This window comes from Fragaria vesca, linkage group LG1 (assembly GCF_000184155.1).
Source record: "Fragaria vesca subsp. vesca linkage group LG1, FraVesHawaii_1.0, whole genome shotgun sequence".
Lineage (NCBI taxonomy): Eukaryota > Viridiplantae > Streptophyta > Magnoliopsida > Rosales > Rosaceae > Fragaria > Fragaria vesca.
In genome coordinates, this window is record NC_020491.1 from 12,217,722 (window position 1) to 12,225,945 (window position 8,224).

The window sequence follows — 8,224 nt, forward strand, 5'->3', positions numbered from 1 at the left end:
TTTTTTTTTCATTTTTGCAGAGCATGAGAGCACTGCTTCAAGCAAGAACAATTGTCCACCTCCAACTGCAAAAGTGAAAGGGAAAGGGAAGTCTGTTGCAACCGGTATTCTCATCAATGATTCGAGTTGAAATTGTTTGTATTTGGAGCAGCTTAGAGCTTGTGCTATCAGATTCGCTACTTTCTTGTTTTCTTTTGAACTTTATGATGATGTGTGAACTTGAGTAATTGTAGTTACTCTAGTTTAATGGTAGTTATGACTTATAAATTATGGATTTAGATGATGCAATCTATATATTGTAGGAATATATTGGTATCATTATCAGGTAATATTGGGACGGGATGGCGGGATTGGGCCCGTCCCGTCCCGGTCCCGTCTGGGACGGGACTTGCGTGGGATTAAGTCTTAAAAAAGTAAGGCCCGTCCTGATCCCGTCCCGTGTGCAATGTCCGGGACGGGCCGTGGGATGACCCTAATCCCGTCCCGTCTCGTCCCATGCCCACCCCTAATATAAATGGCTCATATCAATAAATAAGATGATAATTTTTTATTCTCTTATTATCTCTCTTTGTCTCTACACTTTATTTATTATGTAAGAAAATATGTCCATGAATCCAAACCTTTAAAATAATCAATTCCCATCGCTGATAACACCAAAACGTGGCCTCCTCCATTCTCCTTTTTTCTTGTCCAATTGTCCCTGCAAGGGTTTTTTCTCCCGCCTCCACCTAGCAATGGCGACTGTGTGCTCTCCTCACACCATCTCACGCGCCGCCGTTTCTTCTTCTTCAGTCAAATACTCTCCGTCCCAATCTCAGCTCCTATTCCGTTCACACTTCCCGAACCGCCGCCATGACAGCTCAAGCCTCCACATTACTGCTCCCAATCCCCGCGCCGCCACCAAAGGCCGCGTTCTCTGCTCCCAAAACCCTAACCCTACCCCCACGCGCCGCCCCGACTACGTCCCGAACCGCATCTCCGACCCGAACTACGTCCGCATCTTCGACACCACTCTCCGCGACGGCGAGCAGTCCCCGGGAGCCTCGCTGACCTCCAAGGAGAAGCTCGGCATTGCGCGCCAGCTGGCCAAGCTCGGCGTCGACATCATTGAGGCGGGTTTCCCGGCGGCATCGAAAGACGACTTCGAGGCGGTGAAGACGATCGCCAAGGAAGTCGGGAACTTTGTGGATATAGACGGTTATGTCCCTGTGATATGTGGGCTGTCCAGGTGTAATGAGAAGGATATCAAGACGGCGTGGGAGGCGGTGAAGTATGCAAAGAGGCCGAGGATTCATACGTTCATCGCAACGATATCAAGACGGCGTGGGAGGCGGTGAAGTATGCAAAGAGGCCGAGGATTCATACGTTCATCGCAACCAGTCCGATTCATATGGAGCATAAGCTGAGGAAGACGAAGGAGCAGGTGATTGAAATTGCGAGGAGTATGGTGAGCTATGCTAGGAGCTTGGGTTGCGAAGATGTTGAGTTTAGCCCTGAAGATGCTGGCAGGTAATGTGATTGATTCTATGTGACAAGTAGACTCAGTTTCTTCCTATCATTTCTGCACTTCATTATGTTATTAGATTTTGCGATGATCAACATTGGCCGTTGTGAATGTGAGTTGATTGTCGAGGTGTTGCGTGATGATGTAGAATTGATTGTCAGTGTGAGCAATCTGCTTAGGTAGTTAAGTCAAAATTATGATTTAGCTGTACAACTTGCACTTAATAATTCAGGAGGTTGGCTTAAAGAGCAAATGCTAGAACATATGTCTGAGTGTTTGCTTTATTTATGGAAAGTTATATATCGGAATTTGGTAGTGCTGGTAAGAGTTCAGTAGGATTGTATTGGGGGTTGGGTTATAATCGCAAAGCTTACGAAGTTATGTGTTGAATTATCTAGTGTTTAGTGTACCTCATGGATTTAAAGCCTGTCCCTAGCAAGGGAAAGAATATATGTAAGATTAGGGCTTGTTTTGTTATCTGGTTGTTTGCAAGGTGACTATTAATCATTATATTTGTGGTGAATCATAGACTTATTTAGCTCTTTGGTTAATTTTTCCCCCCATTCTATTCAGTAGATTTCATTTGCTTGTGTTTCTAATATTTCACTCTTTTGTTTTCTTGGCCCAAATCCTACCAGATCTGAGAAGGAATTTCTATATCAGATTTTAGGTGAAGTCATAAAGGCTGGAGCAACAACTCTGAACATTCCTGACACTGTGGGTATTACTGTGCCAAATGAATTTGGTCAGTTAATTGCTGATATTAAAGCAAATACCCCTGGAATTGATAATGTTATCATCTCGACTCACTGCCAAAATGATCTTGGACTTTCTACTGCCAACACTTTAGCGGTATACTGTTTTTTTTTTTCTTTTTTCTTTTGGTCTTGTTATATTTGGGCATGTAGTGTTTTGAAAAAGTGCAAATTACTTTATCTTTTATATTTTCAGGGAGCAAGTAGAGGTGCTAGGCTAGTGGAAGTAACAATCAATGGAATTGGTGAAAGGGCTGGTAATGCTTCACTAGAGGAGGTGAGAGTTGATTGCTGTTGCAATATGCAATATTTGTAGTTTAGCTATGAGTAATGTTGAATTTTGAGAAGTCGTTCTTATGAGTTAATGATAAAACTACGTAAACTGCGTCGAAACTATATATTATTTCTTCTTTTTTTCCTTTGAATAACATGGTTAAACTAATATATCTGCAGGTTGTCATGACTTTAAACTGCCGTGGGGAGCAAGTATTTGGGGGGCTATATACTGGAATCAATCCTAAACATATTTATATGACAAGCAAGATGGTATATTTTCTTCAACCATTTATTCCTTTATCACTGTAAGTCTGTAACTGCTCTGGATGAAGTCTCTTTCCTAAATGGTTTGGTTTTATAGGTTTCAGAGTACACTGGGATGCATGTGCAGCCACATAAGGCTATTGTTGGATCTAATGCTTTTGCACATGAAAGCGGTATCCATCAGGTTTGTCATTTTTTTGCCCAATTTCATAGTTTCAGTTGGTCATAACTCATTATCAAATCCATAAGTATGTAAATCTAATATGCTTTCTGATCTATAGGATGGAATGCTGAAGGACAAACGTACCTATGAAATTATATCCCCTGAAGATATTGGTTATGACCGGTCCAATGAAGCTGGCATTGTCCTCGGAAAACTTAGGTAAATTCTATTGAAACTATTATACTTCTCTTTTCTGTTCATAAGATTTGGTATTGTAGAAAATTAAAGTTCAATCACCTTATTGAAATTAAATAGTAGCAATACTTTTCATTAGCAATTTTGTAAGTATTTTTTGTTCTTGTAAAACTTGGTGATTTGGGTCGATAGTGACTAGGGAATCAATATTAAAACTCTCACAAAGTCAATTGTCACCTGTTCACTTATTCGTAAGCTTATAGAATAAAGTATCATCTTCGTATCTAGATTAGCTGTCTTGGTCTGTTATAACAGTTTTGTAGTAACCGTTGGATATTCGTTGGCATCATTTTGATTTGCGATTTTGTACTGCTCTTGAGTTTTTGGCTTTTTGTCCAGTTAATATGTTCCAATGTACTTTTCATTCACCTGAATTTTCTTTTCATCATGCACAAATAGAATGACCTAATTCTGTTTCTTAATTTTTCTGGTTTGTGAGCAATTACTCATCTTATTTCCTTAAATTTAAATTTGAGCATGTAATGGTTAGTGATATTTTCATTTTCTTTGGGAAAGAGATTGGGGACAGGTTTAGGAAGATGAGGGAGGGAGACGAGAGGTTAGGAATGGATAAAGATGAATGCGGAAAACACAAAAAAGAAAGAAAGAAGTATTTGTAACTGTTTTTAGTGTATATCTAACATCCTTGCCCCTTACCATTATAATCTCTCCTGCCACTTTTTAAAACTTCTCTTTTAAATACTTTATTTGAAACTCAACATTTTTTGATAAGAAGAAATTGCATTAAGCAATTGCTATAGTACAACAGATTTATAGTACACCGGATAGTCAGTAAGATCTATCCATTACCCCAAATGGAATGCAGGAACAAAAGCGCCACTACCTACTAAAAAACATTGACAGATAAAATGATGCTGAATGGTCCTGACTTTTTTCCCCTTTATATATGTATTTTTGAAAGGACTTGGGATCTTTAAATTCCAGACCTTGAACTTCTAACTGAGCTTCCGGGGAACCATCTGGAATGATGGTAAAAAGGCACACATTATCCCATGCTGCACCTGTTTGAATACTTCTTATGAAGATTATTAGGATTTTGAATCATCATAAACAAGTATCTGGATATAAATTATATTTGCATTTAGATCTTAAAACCTATGTGAGTTATCCAATAAGATAAAAATATGTGCTATTTCATAATTCACTTGTTTTGCTTTCATGTATGTTTTCCTTGGAAATTTACTTATTTTCTGCTCTAAACATTTCCTTCATCCACACTCTAAATTTTCGGTTTTGTTTTGTCTGGGCATGATTTTGTCTTTTGCAGTGGACGCCATGCTGTGAAAAAGCAACTTGAACAGGTACAAATGCTGCTGATTTTGTCTTTTGCAGTGGACGCCAGAATGCTGCTCATTTTGGTTTGTTGACCACAGTTCCCTGATTTTTTCTTTGCTCTTGTTAGCTTGGTTATGAGCTTGATGATGTTCAACTTGAGACTGTATTCTGGCGTTTCAAAGGAGTAGCTGAACAGAAAAAGGTAAGCTGAATGTTGTAATTCACTTCTGGAGTTCATTTTGTAATAGATTGTGGAGTATGCATTACTGTCTTTTCGAAATTCCTTTGTTGATGTGTAGTAAATTATCTATAAGATCAGAATTTTTAGACATTGGATTGTATAAACTAACAGCCCAGTTGACTAAGATGCACAGTGAACAGAATGATCTTTGTATCATTTCAATGTTTTTACAGATTTCTTAATTGGTGTTCTTCAAGATATTCTTGTTTGCCCTCTTATTTTAATTACTGGTGTCACAGAGAGTCACTGATGCAGACCTCAGAGCATTGGTGTCAGATTAAGTTTTTCAGCCAGAAGTTGTCTGGAAGCTTCATGATCTGCAGGTGAGTTGAGACAGTTCTCAAATTTCTTGCTCATCTTTATGCTAAAGTTTTAAGAGAAACTCTCTTTACTTTACCTGAACTGGATTCTCAGGTTACCTGTGGAACTCTTGGTCTTTCCACAGCAACCGTTAAACTACTTGATGCTGATGGGAGAGAGCATATTGCATGTTCAGTTGGAACGGGACCAGTGGATTCAGCTTACAAGGCTGTTGATCTCATTGTGAAGGTTCGTTAAGATCATGCCGTAACTTTCTATGTTGCAATTACATGTACAGTTACTCCTGTTTCAAGCTCATTGTATATGGTAGTTTGTTGGTTAAGGTGATTAATAAAAATGTGGCCATGAATATTTAAAGTGCACTTTAGAGACTTGTTTCAATGTTGATACGTCTGCTCTTTTAAGATCTGTCAGCATTCATCCAATGATAGATGTTGAAGATCACCATATTCTGGTGTTGCCTTTTCCTTTTATATTCATTTATTTATCTATTTATTTTAAAGAGTGATTAATGAAACTCTAGCTGGTTCCCAGTTGTGCTATAAACATTATTATCATGTGATTGTTTGTAAAGAAGTTTGCTTATATTTGTTGTATGACAGGAACCAGTAACACTTGTTGAGTACTCTATGAATGGGGTCACAGAAGGAATAGATGCAATAGCCACTACTCGTGTTGTAATTCGAGTTGAAAACAGTGACATGGTCGCTGGTGAGATATCTCAACGGACGTTCAGGTAAGGAGTCTTCTATTTTGCATTGTTTTCAAGTTTGCTTGAACATTAATAATTTATACCTCTATTTGTCTTCTGGTGCCAGTGGAATTGGAGCAGGAATGGACATTGTTGTTTCTAGTGTCAAGGCCTACATTGGTGCCTTGAACAAGATGCTAGGTTTCAAGGAAAGGTTTCCACAAGAGATTCAACCAGAATCAGCAGAACGAACCCCAGTGTCGGCATAAAGAGGTTTTGATAAACATTACATGTGATGCGTAAGCTTTGAGATCCTGGCTCCACTTAGTTTCTTGTTTTTATGTACAGTGTTTTCTAGAAACTTACGTAAAATGTTTGGAATCATCAAGTGAAGACCCTGCAATAGAACGCTAGGTGTACTATTTTATCTTAGTCTTTTAACGATGCATTTGTTTGCTAAAGATGTGATTGGCTTGAACAAGCCATTGCCAGCGAGTTGTAGTTTGAGAGCAAGCTTGTATTGAAGGTGTGCTATTGCGCTACGGAAAGCTGATGTAGAGAAGTTACAAATCACAAAATAGGTTTATAAAAATCAGGCTTTGACCTCTTCCTCATTTACTAAGGAGGAGCCAGGTAAATATGGAATGAGGTCAAAGCAGGCGAAGGCTAGGTTAGTTAAACTGGTGAAATGTAGAGAGAGGGAGTCAGCTATGCTTTCTTAATTTGATAAGTAAAGAATCTTTGCTTTGTATTTGCATATTTTTTGTGATTTTCAGTAGAAAAGGAAGAAAAAAAACGCTAATCTCGTAGAAAAATGATCAAATTTACAGGAACCATTTGGTTGTTTTTACGTGAAGAAAGTGTCATCTCTTATTAGTTTCCAATCTCCCAAACCTAGCCTTTTGGATTTCAGGTATCCAATTACCAAAGTTGAAAAATTTGAGGACGTCCACATCTAGCTGTATTAGCTACGATTTTATCCATAATTCCATATATATGTATGAACTTAATTCGATCCTACTGATTTATAGCCTTTCTTTTATTACTTAAATCGTGCATTGACTATGGCGAAGGGAAGGTCAGAAGTGTTGGTTAAGGAGTTAATTACACTGATTAAGTGGGTGATACTCCTGATCTATATATGTCACTATACAACGCATTACTGAAATGAACATAAAACTAGATACTCTCTTAAGTATTGATTACAAACAGATATGGGTAGAAAACTTGGACTTGGGGTAGGAGTGGGTCGGCTCAGTCTCATAACCATCCCGGAGAACTCGATCTCAGAGTCGGAGGGGATGCTGCATATTCTGGCTTTGCTCTTCATGATTCTTGTGTCTCTCTTGCTGGTCTCAATGATTATTTTCGCTTGTGGCGAGGGTGGCAACAACAAAAGGAACCGGAAGTGTTGTTTGGGGAGGTGGTGGTGGCGGTTGTGGAGGCAGTGGTGGTGGTGGTGGATGTGGAGGCAGCGGTGGTGGTGGTGGATGTGGAGGCAGCGGTGGTGGTGGATGTGGAGGCGGCAGCGGCGGTTGCGGAGGTGGCGGCGGTGGCAGCAGTGGTTGCTGAGGCGGTGGCGGCAAAGGCGGAGGTTCTTACAAAAATGTTTGAGGAAGTAGTATGGGTATGGCCTGTATGCATGTAGTAGTATTGTAGTTTAAGGAACTAATCGGTAAGGTTCTGAATTCAAGTAGTTAAGAATTCATCCGAGTACTTGAGATTGTTCTGATCTGGTAAGAAAGGTGTTGTTATTTCTATGTTGTTAGCTGTGAAAAACGGTTCCCGGCCGGTGGCTGGCTGGCCGATATATAATATATAGATTTGAGATTTCTCTCTTGTGATCTCGTTTGTTGCTAGTTTACTACTATCATTCATATTACGAGCTTCATTTCTTCTATTCTTGATGGAGCTGCTTGGATTTTATTTTCAAATCTCATCTATGTCATAACGGAGGTAGAACTTTATTTTCCAAATTAAAGATGTGCAGAGCTACATAATTACATGTCAGCTACATAATTTGACACGACCCACCCCGAATTTCACCCTGAAACCCAGAGTAAGTCGTGCGGGGACCACCTCCAAGGAAAATTTACTGAAAAGATTAAGAAAATCTCCCTTGCAGATGGACAACCCTAACTCGAAAATTTCATATTACACTCTTAATTTAACGCTTCTGAATATCACATAATATACAAAAATTCTAAAGTATTCAGAGCTACTAAACACAAGCGGAAGCAAGAAAACACAAGTAGGTTGAACAGGTAACCTACTGATGAAAACTGGCCGAAAAGCGGGTGACTATGCCTCGTCTCCTACTAGATCCAACCCGAACTCTGCAGACTGGGCAATTTAAAACGAAGGGCCCAGGGGAAAACATTTAATAACGTTAGAGTGAGTGGACAAAAAATAAATTAATAATTAAAATATTTATGTTTCCCCAAATTAATTTCTAAGG

At 39.1% G+C, this 8,224-nt stretch overlaps 1 pseudogene across 1 annotated transcript; it reads left to right on the plus strand.

The window, feature by feature from the left end:
- Positions 1 to 691: 691 nt before the first annotated feature.
- LOC101313925 lies at positions 692 to 6,308 on the plus strand (annotated as a pseudogene). The gene is made up of 13 exons (XR_183727.1): positions 692 to 1,262; positions 1,331 to 1,509; positions 2,143 to 2,356; positions 2,456 to 2,536; positions 2,713 to 2,805; positions 2,897 to 2,983; positions 3,081 to 3,181; positions 4,506 to 4,539; positions 4,641 to 4,715; positions 4,994 to 5,077; positions 5,169 to 5,303; positions 5,678 to 5,811; positions 5,894 to 6,308. The product of XR_183727.1 is annotated as a 2-isopropylmalate synthase 2, chloroplastic-like (transcript).
- The last annotated feature ends 1,916 nt before the right edge of the window (positions 6,309 to 8,224 follow it).